General features: G+C 43.3%; 1 protein-coding gene and 2 long non-coding RNA genes across 10 annotated transcripts in view; 1 reads left to right on the top strand and 2 right to left on the bottom strand.

Moving 5' to 3' along the window:
• LOC142047106 (uncharacterized) overlaps positions 1 to 93 on the bottom strand; it is a 24,217-nt gene extending 24,124 nt beyond the window's left edge. Inside the window, exon 1 of the long non-coding RNA XR_012656278.1 lies at positions 17 to 93. This is a non-coding gene — a long non-coding RNA (uncharacterized LOC142047106). The remainder of the gene's footprint in view (positions 1 to 16) is intronic.
• The window catches only part of RABGAP1L (RAB GTPase activating protein 1 like), a 570,182-nt gene continuing 559,033 nt past the window's right edge, over positions 1 to 11,149 (top strand). For 5 of the 8 annotated variants that reach the window (XM_075067928.1, XM_075067926.1, XM_075067927.1 and 2 more), the window contains exon 1: positions 262 to 547. The gene's annotated coding sequence lies outside the window, so the exon portion shown is untranslated. Of the gene's footprint in view, positions 95 to 222; positions 548 to 11,149 lie in introns of those variants that run through there. The other 3 variants (XM_075067924.1, XM_075067925.1, XM_075067923.1) reach the window with 3 other exon arrangements.
• LOC116839862 (uncharacterized) overlaps positions 1 to 11,149 on the bottom strand; it is a 374,064-nt gene that overhangs the window by 239,703 nt on the left and 123,212 nt on the right. The window lies entirely within an intron of this gene.

Raw genomic sequence — 11,149 nt, 5'->3', positions numbered from 1 at the left:
TCACTCCCCCTCCCACCTCTCGGAGCGCCGGTGGTGGAGCGAAGCCGGGACGGGCCGGGGCAGCCGGGTTGAGGCACGCAGAGTTCTGCGACTGGTGAGCGACGGGAAGGGGACGTCTCGAGGTCCCCGTCCCGGGCTGTGCCTGGGTTGCCCCCTGTGTGCGGACGGCAGGGGGCGGTAGCTCGCCGCTGTTGGGGGTGGGGGGGGAAGCTCTTCCCTTTTGGGTCCGCCGGTGCCAGTAAAGGGGTGGAGGAAAGGGGAGGGAGCTGCTTTCTTTCGGGTCCGCAGGCCTTGAGCCTCGCCCTGCCCTGGGTGGGCGTCTGGAGCCTGTGACAGGTCCCCGTGACCTCGGGTGGTTTATCCTGGCAGGGGGCGGCACCAGCTGTGACCTGCCGACATTACTGCTGCCTCGGTGTTTAACCCGCCCAGCCGCCGGTGCTCTGGGAGCCGACGGTTGCGCCTCCCCCGCCCTGAAGGGAGGAGGAGGAGACGTGAGGGGTGTTTGTTTTGGTACGGGTGTTGCTGTGTCGTCCTGCTCCGTGTCCAGGTATTTTGTGTCCGGTGTGTGCGTGCGTGTGCTTCCCTGCACTCCAGTGGTCCTGGGGTTAGTACAGCGTTAGGAGGGGGAGGTGTTGTGAAGCTGGGGTGTAGTAGTAAAGTTGCTCGACTCTCGTGTTGGGAAGGGGGGGGTTAGATGGAAGGGTTCCTCTCCTCCCCTTGTAGGAAAAATGAAGTCACTTCCCAAACCTGCATCTGTCTGTGTGTCTGAGCAGCACAAACGCTTAATTGACACACAGCAAAACCCTTCATTCCCACATGGAGACACTTTAAAAACTCCTTAAAACTTAATCGCGAATGAGGGAGACCTTCTCTGAAGGAGTGAGACTTGGCAGGTCTGCTCTACTGTATGTTTTTAAAATGTGCCAGTTACTTTAATCTTACTGTCAAGGGTTCAAGGGTGGTTTTTTTGTATTTGATTTTCTTGTTGTTAATTACATCTCATATGTCACTTTTCTTACCAAGGGATTCTGAATGTGTTTCTGTTTTGAGCTATAGAAAAGATACAAAGTACCAGCCACTTAAAAAAGAATAAAAGCAACAACCAGAAAAAACCCTTCTGTTTAAAAGAAGCCTGTCTAGAACCATTTCTCATGTTTTCATTATCAAGCTTTAGCCAGCCTCATGATGATATTGATGACACGATGCCAAATCCAACTTTGATAGGGGAGCCTACCCTACCTCCTTCACAAACTACCTACCTGTTAGGTATTGAAAGCTACAAATTCTGTTCACCGCAAACCCATGTTACCCCACTGAAGTGTTCACTTGTCTTAAGCAAACTCCCAAGTTCCGCACGTCAATGTGCTGGCCTCATTTTGTTTAGAGGGCTGAATTTAACTTGAAATTTTGGTTCATGTGCTAAGGTGTACATTTAGGGCCACATACTACCCATGTCTGCACTGAAACTTCCAATGATGTCAATGAGAGGCTCGCATTAAGATCAAAGATATAGTGTGCTTTTTATTTTGCTACCAAACTTCTACTTACCATCACTATTAGTTCCTTATTTTTGCTTTCAGCATCACTGAGTGGGAAAATGTACTTGCATTTACGGTCAGCTGTCGTTCTGCCCCTTGTTCCTCTCCTTCCCTATCTGTCTTTCTTCCCTCTGCATTTCATTCCCTGCAGCAATTCCCATTTCCTCTCTTTGTGCTTCACTTTCACCCTTCCCACCATTGCATCTCCTAAATTAGTGAATGTTGACGTATAAAGTGTTATCAGTAGGCTTTATATTGTTAAGATGCTAATGAGATTAATAGGGCAGGGGAATTCTCAGTCATTGTTTCAGCCTGTCTGCAGATTCAGGAAGAGAAGAGTACATCAGCTACTCATAGTTCATGATTGAAAGGTTATCTTTGCAACTCGTAGGGCAAGAACCTTTGTTTTTACTGAAAACCCAGATTTTGCAGAATTTGAATATTCTATGTGGGCCACATAAATACACAAAGTGGAACAGATCAGCCCTTGATCTGGTGGTCTGATGTTTGTTAAACAGCTTAAACATAACATCATTATGTAATTGACATTTGGAACATGTTAATTCTATTGACTACCCAAATAACATTAGTTTCCTTTCCTTTCTGGTAGTGATATAATTCAACCTGTACTTCACTGGCATTTGTTTAGTAACACATCACTTGTGAATCTGTCTTTCACCTTTTTTTTTATTTCCTTTTTTGCCTGTTTAGGTCTTTATTCTTGAAATGTATAGAATCATAGAATATTAGAGTTGGAAGAGACTTCAGGAGGTCATCTAGTCCAAGCGCCTGCACAAAGCAGGACCATTCCCCAACTAAATCATCCTAGCCAGGGCTTCGTCAAGCCTGACCTTAAAAACCTCTAATGAAGGAGATTACACCACTTCCCTAGGTAAACCATCCCAGTTCCACGCGCAGGGCCAGGTAGGCAGGCAGAGCTTCAGAGTCTCAATGCGTGGATGAGACGATGGTGTAGAGAGGAGGGGTTTACGTTCATTAGGAACTGCGGAAACTTTGGGATGGGGAGAAGCCCTAACAGGAAGAGATGGCTCCACCGTAAACCCAAAAAGTGAAACAGATGCTGGCACTAAACATTAAAAGGTTAGTTAGAGCAGTTTTTAACTAGGATGATGGGGGGTAAGCAACTCTGGCAGAGGGCCATGGGTCAGACACAGACTTCTCTTAGGGAGTCTGTGATAGAGAATCTCCAGGTATAGTCAGGAGCAGAGGACGGGAAGAGGATACATGTAACAGGGCCAGATTCAGATGATAACAGCACATAAAAAGAATCTGGCACTCAGAAAAGGGCAGACAAATAAACAGGGACAAGTTATTAAAGTGCTTGTACCCAAATGCTAGACGTCTAAATAATAGATGGGTGAAACTAGAAGTGCCTTGTAATAAAGGAGGTTTGATATAATAGGCGTCACAGAAATCTGTGTGGACTGAGATGCAATTCAATGGGAAACAGTCATTCTGGGGTACACAAATAATTGAAGACAGAGTAAAGAGTCGTGCGGGGAGGTAGTGGCCACTATATGTGACACAGAACAATCGCTGCGCACTTCCGCTTAGATTTTTACCTCTCATTCTTGAATCCTACCATGTTCCCACTAGAGACTTCTCTATCGGATACGAAATGCTTCACGCCTCTACATAAAATATACATTAAGGATCTATATGACACCTGACTAGCGTCAGTAATGTGAGGAAGTTGCTAAGGGAAATTTGAGAGGCCTATTTAAAATTAAGCACCTATAGTAATGTGGGGACTTCAATTAATTCCCATATTTGCTCAGGTGATTTCCTTACAGTACGAATGCAGAAGATACTAAACTTTCCTATATCATGACTGCTTTCATGGAGCGTGGTCGGGAACGTCCCAAAAGGGAAGAGGCGAACTCTAGATTTAATTCCAAGATTGAAGCACAAGCCTTGGTCCAAAGTAGGTAACTTATAGCAGGACCGCTTGCAAATAGTGCCATGTATATAACATTTAACATCCACTGGGTGGGACAAGAACATCTCAACAGCCAACACTGTGGCATTTAATTTAAAAAGAGGGAACTATAGCAAAATACGGGCGTGTTAACAAAAGTTAAGAGGTACAGTGACTAAAGTTGAAATCCTTGCAAGCTGCCATGGAGCGCTTTTTAAGACACCATGTAGAGGGCCCACATTCAATGTATACCCCAAATTAGAGAAACACAAGTTAAAGAACTAAAAAGACGCCACTGTGGCTTTAGACCATGTAAAGGAAGCAGGTGCAGAGAAAAACGACTTTCCTTTTAAAAAGAGCAAGTCAAATCCTAGTGGAGGAAAATAGAAGGAGCATAAACATGCCAACTTAAGTCAAGAGTGTAATAAGAAAGCCAAAAGAGTTTGAAGACAATGGCTAGCCAGAAACTCCAAAGGAATAACAAATGTTTTTTAAGTACTATCAGAACAGGAAGCCTGCAAACAACCAGGTGGGGCCCCTTGAGCGATCCAAAGGCAAAAGAGCACTTAAAGATGATAAAAGTCATATGCGGAAAAGCGTAATGGATTCTTCTGCTCAGTCTTCATGGCTGATGGATGTTAGGGAGATTCCAAACCGGAGCCTGCTTTTGTAGGTGACACATTGAGGAACGTGTCAGATTTGAAGTATCACTGAGGAGGGTTTGGATTAACTTGATCAATTATAGTAACAAGTCACCGTGGGGCCAGATGGCATTTCACCCAAGAGTTCTGGAAAGAACTACAAATGTGGAATTGCTGGGAACTATTCACTAAGGCTGTTTTGTAACCTGTCCTTAATCGGCTTTGGTACCCAATGGACTGGAAGTTAGCTAATGTAACGCCAATATTTAAAGAAGGCTTAGAGTGTGATCCTGGCAGTTACAGACCCGTAAGTCTAATGTCCTGAACTTTCAGAGCAAGATTAGTCGAACATATTAAGAATTAAAATTGTCAGACACATAGGACAAACAGACTGCTGAAAGCATATCAACATGTACCAGTAAAGGAAATTGTGCTTACTAATCTAGTAGAGTCTTTGAAGGTTGGTCAACAAACATGTGGACAAGGGGATCCACGTGGACATAGTGTATTAGATTTCCGAGAAAGCCTTTTGACAGGTTTCCTCACAAAGGCTCTTGTAAATTAAGTTGTCGTGGGATAAAGGGGAAGGTCCTTTCATGACTGAGGACTGGTTAAAAGACAGGGAACAAAGGGTAAGAATTAATGGTAAATTCTCAGAATAGAGAGGGTAACTAGTGGTGTTCCCAAGGTCAGTCCTGGACCAATCCTATTCAATTTATCATAAATGATCTGGAGAAGGGGTAAACAGTGAGTCGGTGCAAAGTTTGCAGACAATACTTAAATACTCAAGATAGTTAAGACCAAAGCAGATTATGAAGAACTTCCAAAAAGATTCACAAACTAAGTGATGTAGGCAAAACAAATGTCAAATGAAATTTAATGTGGATAAATGTAAAGTAATGCACATTGGGAAAAAAATAACCCCAACGTATACATACAATATGATGGGGCTATTTAGCTACAACGAGTCAGGAAAAGATCTTGGAGTCACCGTGGATAGTTCTCTGAAGATGTCCATGCAGTGTGCAGAGGTGGTCAAAAGCAACAGGATTTAGGATCATTAAAAGGGATAGATATAAGACTGGGAATATATTATTCCTTATATTAAATCCATGGTACGCCCACATCTGAATACTGTGTACAGATGTGTCTCCTCCCTCAAAAAAGATATCTGCACTAGAAAAGGTTCAGAAAAGGGCACTAAAATGATTAGGGTTTGAGAGGGGTCCCTATGAGCAAAGATTAGAGGCTAAGACTCTTCAGCTTGAAAAGAGGGGATAAGGGGGATACGTTAGAGATATATTAAAATCATGAGTGATGTGGAGAAAGTGGATAGAAAAGTTATTTACTTATTCTCTGTAATACAAGAAGTAGGTCACCAAATGAAATTAATAGCGAGCAGGTTTAAAAACAAATAAGGAATTCTTCTTCACGCAGCGCACGTCAACTGTTGCGAACTCCTTACCTGAGGAGTTGTGAACGTCGGACCTATAACAGTTTTAAAAGGGAAACTGAGATAAATTCTGGTGGTTTAGTCCATACCTATTAGCCAGGGCGAGGTAAAGAATGTTCGTCCCTGCCTCTTCGTCAGAGGAGGAGATGGATGACAGACAGAGAGATGACTGATCATTGCCTTTTTAGGTCACTCCCTCTGGGGTACTGCTTGTCCATGTCGGAGACAGATACTGGCTAGAATGACTTTTGTCTGAGCCGGTACGGCTGTTCTTATGTTATGTTCACTCTCTTGGTGAAAAAGTTTTTCCTAATATCGAACATAAACCTCTCCCATTGCAACTTGAGACTATTACTCCTTATTCTCTCTGAGAACAGTCTAGATCCATCCTCTTTTCAGCTACCTGAAAGGAGGTTCCAAGCAGCTATCAAATCCCCTATCATTCTTCTCTTTTGCAGACTAAACAATCCCAGTTCCCTCAAACTCTCCTCATGAGGCATGTGCTCCAGCCCCCTAATAATTTTTGTTGCCCTCTGCTGGATTCTTTCCAATTTTTCCACATCCTTCTTTTGCAAGTCTTAAGTAATCTAGCTGGTAGCATCCCCTAGTGCATGTACACTTGCTTTTTAATGTTACACGTTTGAGACCAAGAATACAAAAAGGTCTCTTTCCCAAATGCTTGTAAGCGGTGGGGATCCCAGAGCCCAAACATCTACACAACAATTTTCAGCCATTGAGCCCAAGCTCCTCGAACCTAAGTCAGCTGACCCAAGCCAGCTATGCCCATGCTGTGGGTCTTTTATTCCAGTGTAGTCATACTGAAGAAGTGCCAAATTCCACTCTTCCTTCTTGGTGGTGACCAAGATGTTTGGTATTAAACACTGTGTTCCACTCCACCACCAAGATGTTTAGTATTAGCTAACTTTTTAATTTAAAAAATATTTTCAGTTAATTTCCCGCTGTTGCAGGTACTGTAGTCTTCGGTTCTTCTGTTCTCAGCCTTGTTTCCACAAATGTGGACTTCATTTTGAATTCATTCCCTTTGTGTTGCCCTTTCTTTGCAGCTGTTAGGCCTGTCGGTATGTATGGGATTCATGGCTGATACTGGTAAGAAAACTAGCTTTTGACTTAGTAGTAACTTTGGCATTGCAAGATGCAGTGATGACTCTGTTCAGTGTCTACGAGGTATTGTGAAGAGCATGGTCCCAACCAGTGCGCGCTCTCTTTTTTCTTCACTCTAGGAAAAGGATCCAGAGAGCCTTCTCAAACTCCGGTTATAGTAGAGACTCTTATAACAAAGTTGGCTAGAGTAGTGTACTCAGTAGTGTCGATGAGCCACTCAGACTGGACACAAATCCCAAGTAAATTAATTGTATGCAGTGTTGCTGTAGCTGCGTCGGTCGCAAGATATTGGAGAGACAAATGGATGAGGTAATAGCTTTTATTGGCCCAACTCTCACTAGCAGTTAATAGTCCAGTAAAAGATATTATCTCATCTACTTTGTCTTTTCAGGAAACTACTTGTAATCTAGAAATAAGAAATATATCGTTTGCAAGTTTCTAACTTAAAAATGTAAAAAATTAAGAATCTGAATAAATGTAACTTAAGCTGTATAATTGCTTAAATAAATGTATACAGATATAAGGTATCTTCCTGGTTATCAAAAAGAAGTTCCAAATGTACTCTGAAGGCTATATTTTAGTTGCAAATCACCATGTTTTAATGATTACCAACCAGTGAGAATCATCCCTTAGGAAAATAACTAAAAAGTATTAAATGCAAGACATAATTTAAATTATTTTAATGAAAGTTTCCTGCTTTCTTCTCGAAATTATGTTTAAAATTAGTGATTTAAATTGCTTTGATTTAAATCAGTCTATCTCGCCTCCTCTATATGTCCTAAAGCAGGGGTGGGCAAACTACAGTCCGTGGGCTGACTCCAGCCCACCAGCCATTTTAAACCGGCCCTCGAGTTCCCATGGGGAAGCGGGGTCTGGGGCTTGCCCTGTTCTGGCGCTCCAGCCGGGGAGCAGGTCACAGGACATTCCATGTGGCTCCTGAAAGCCGCAGCATGGTCCCCCTCCAGCTCCTATGTGTGCAAATGGCCCCCTCTGGTGCTCCAGTGGGAGCTGCAGGGGCGGTGCCTGCAGATGGGGCATAATGCAGAGCCGCCCTGCCATGCCTCCTCATAGGAGCTGGAGAAAGGACATGCTGCTGCTTCCAGAAGCCGCTTGAGGTAAGCTCTCCCCGGATCCTGCACCCTGGAGCCTCCTCCCATGCCCCACCCCCCTACCCCAGCCCTGATCCGCCTCCTGCCTTCCAAACCCCTCAATCCCAGCATGGAGTACCCTCCTGCACCCCAAACCCCTCATCTCCAGCCCCGTCCCAGAGCCCGCACCTGATTCACACGCTGGAGCCCCCTCCCGCCCCTTGAACACCTAATTTCTGGCCTCACCCCGGAGCATGCATCCCCAGCCAGAGCCCTCACTCCCTCTCGCACCACAACCCCAATTTTGTCAACATTCGTGGCCTGCCATCAGTGCTTTCCCCAGGAATTAAAATTGGCAGGGGTGTTTGAATTTTTGGGGATGGGGTGGGGTCAGGGCCGAAGAGGGGTGAGACCATGAAGGTGAAGTGGGCTGTATGAGACCCATAGTAAAAACTGAAAAATGTTTCATGACCATTTTGTTAGATTTAACTCATTGTTTTAAAATCCTCAAACAAATTACAGTTGGCTACTCAATCTTTCTATGAAGCACTACATCTACATTCTTCTTGGTTTCTTGTTATAATTTTGCACAACTCTGTTAACAAACTTCTTGAATGCAATGTGTTCGTCTTTGGTGGCTTCTCATGTGTCCAGTACTTCCATTTGTTCAATTGATATGCTCGTTAGTTCGTTCACATGATCAGGCAGAAGGCGACTTCTTTCAGAACACAAAATTCTGTTCAATGAGGAAAAAGAATGCTTAATTGTAGCTGTTGTGACTGGAAGCAGCAAGAGATGAATTCCTGCTTCTTTCATCCCAGGAAACACAGCACGAAGATCGGGTCGAGCCACTAGTGGTAATAAAAAAGAAGTTGAAGTCAAATCTTCATTCCTTTGTCATATGATATTCCACTGTGCGTTCAAATTCTTTGTTCTGTCCTGAGCACATGGCAGCCCCATTGCTGGTAGTGCCTCACTCTGCTCAACTGTCGGTGTTTTATAGGACAGGGATCTGTAAAAGCTACGTAGAGGTTGAGAGAATCTAGAAGTCGCTGTTGTAGATTTTTAAGAAGTCTATGTACTTTTTCAGTTGTCTTAATAAACACTTCCTTTCCTCTTCACTTAAGGATTCAATATAAATGCCCTCATTAGGCAACTTCTGGACTGAAGTCTTTGCTTCTTCCAGTACTTTTTCAATGGAAAGCTCTCTCATTCAAATGTAGCTTCTATTGCTGGACAAAGATCTACTACTGTTGTAGCAGATGCCTGGATGCATTGTAAGTCTACTGTTGAAACCACTTGGGTCATTAAACAAGAGAGAGAACAGCAATAGTCTTCTCTGAACGTAGTAGCAAATGTAATCCACCAGCCTCACTACTTAGATCCATCCCATCTAGGTCGATACTTTCCAAAGCCAGTAATAATGGCTGGAGTAATTTTAAGACAACAGCCAAAGATCGCTCAAGAGAAAGCCAGCAGGTTTTCCCAGCTTGGACTAATTTGAACTTCAGTCCCACAAAAGGTTATGCTCAGATAAATTTGTTAGCCTCTAAGGTGCCACAAGTAATCTTGTTCTTTTTTCGGTCCCAGTGTATCTTCTATATTTTCCAAGATATTAAGGGCTTGGCTACACCTCGAAACTCCAAAGCGCTGCCGTGGGAGCGCTGCTGTGGGAGCGCTTCCGCGGCAGCGCTTTGAAGTGCGAGTGTGGTCGTGGCACCATCTCCCTTAGGGGATCCACCTCCCTTAGGGGATTAGCTTACAGCACTGGGAGCAGTGCTCATACTAGCGCTAGTTGGAGTAGATGGCCTCTGCAATGTGTATAGGAGAGATTAGGGTTACACTTTTCTCTGAGCAAAGCTTGTACTCCACCTTGTCTTCCAGAGAAGTTTGCAGCTCCATCAAATGCACAAGCAGCCATCTGTTTGGGGTCCAGTTGACAAGGATTTAACTCTTCTAAGATATGGGTTGTCACAGATGGAGCCAACGTGTCTTCTATAACGTGAACATCTAGAAAAGCATGTACTGGCTTATCCCTGACATCAAGATAACGTACACGATGAATTAATACTTGATGCCCATTTGCATCGGTGCATATATCAGACATGTATGCACATTTTTTGAATGTGGTGAGAGAATTCTTCACTTTTTCAACTGTTGAATCTTTCACTGTTGCACTGCGTGCTTCTAGTCAGTCAGTTGAGTTTCTTGCAGAAAGATATTGAGCATTTGCTGGTCTTATTTGGAACCAGTGTTCAGCTTCAGGATGAACAAGTGACAGTGCACTTAACAAGTTTGTAGTGTGTGGTATCTCTCTTGCTTAAATAGAAAGCCATGTTTGTTTGTATGAAATGTGTTGTGTCTCCAGCATTCTTAACAGCCTCATTAAGTACTTCTAAAATTGGCTTTGAAAGTGGGCTTATAAGGCTTTCTGCATGTTGATGCACTCCAGAGGCATAGTGTTTTCCAGTCTTTTTACGTAGTTTGTCAGCACTGGCTTTGCTGATCGGTGTGACAGTCAAGCTCCTCCACTTTTACCAATTATAGCATTGGGAAGCTTAACTTCTTCATAAGCTTTTTTGCAAGAGGTGCACCAGTAGTCATCTTTTGTAACCCCAATAAATGGGAACACTTTGACCCACAAACATTGGGAACTGCCTTTAGGTTCTGGAGACACTATTTCTTCAGTAGGTAGTTGTATTTATGTTTTGGGCTGATCAGGTTTAGATACACCATTGGAACCTTCAGATGACATGTTGATATATTCTTGGTTCTTGATGTGTTCTTTACCTTGGTTTTTGAGGCCTTTGAGTGGAAAAATTGTTGCGTTTTTTCTCTTTTCATTTTAACTTTGACCTGCAATGTATAAAAGAGATCTGAATAAATTAAATGATTTGTTAAGATAAGGCAAATTTAACATAAGGATAATGAAAATTAATCAAAACACATAACAGTTCTAGATTTCTAAAACAAATATAAGCATTTGTTAAAAATTTATTTAATTTAAATTGACTTTAGAAAAGTAAGCCATCATGGGATAAGAGGGAAGTCCTCTCACGGATCAGTAACTGGTTAAAAGATGGGAAACAAAGGATAGGAATAAATTGTCAGTTTTCAGAATGGCAAGAGAGAAATTGATCTACAACCCATCCTGGACAACGATCCCTCACTTTCACAGGCCTTGGGAGGTAGGCCAGTCCTCGACCACAGACAACCTGCCAAACTGAAGCATATTCTCACCAGCAGCTACACACTGCACCATAGCAACTCTAATTCAGGAACCAATCCATGCAACAAACCTCGATGCCAACTCTGCCCACATATCTACACTAGCGACACCATCACAGGACCTAACCAGATCAGCCATA

Source organism: Chelonoidis abingdonii, chromosome 7 (genome assembly GCF_003597395.2).
Source record: "Chelonoidis abingdonii isolate Lonesome George chromosome 7, CheloAbing_2.0, whole genome shotgun sequence".
NCBI classification, from domain to species: Eukaryota; Metazoa; Chordata; order Testudines; family Testudinidae; genus Chelonoidis; species Chelonoidis abingdonii.
The sequence above is the reverse complement of the archived record's forward strand: the minus strand, read 5'-3'. Positions and strand labels throughout refer to the sequence as shown.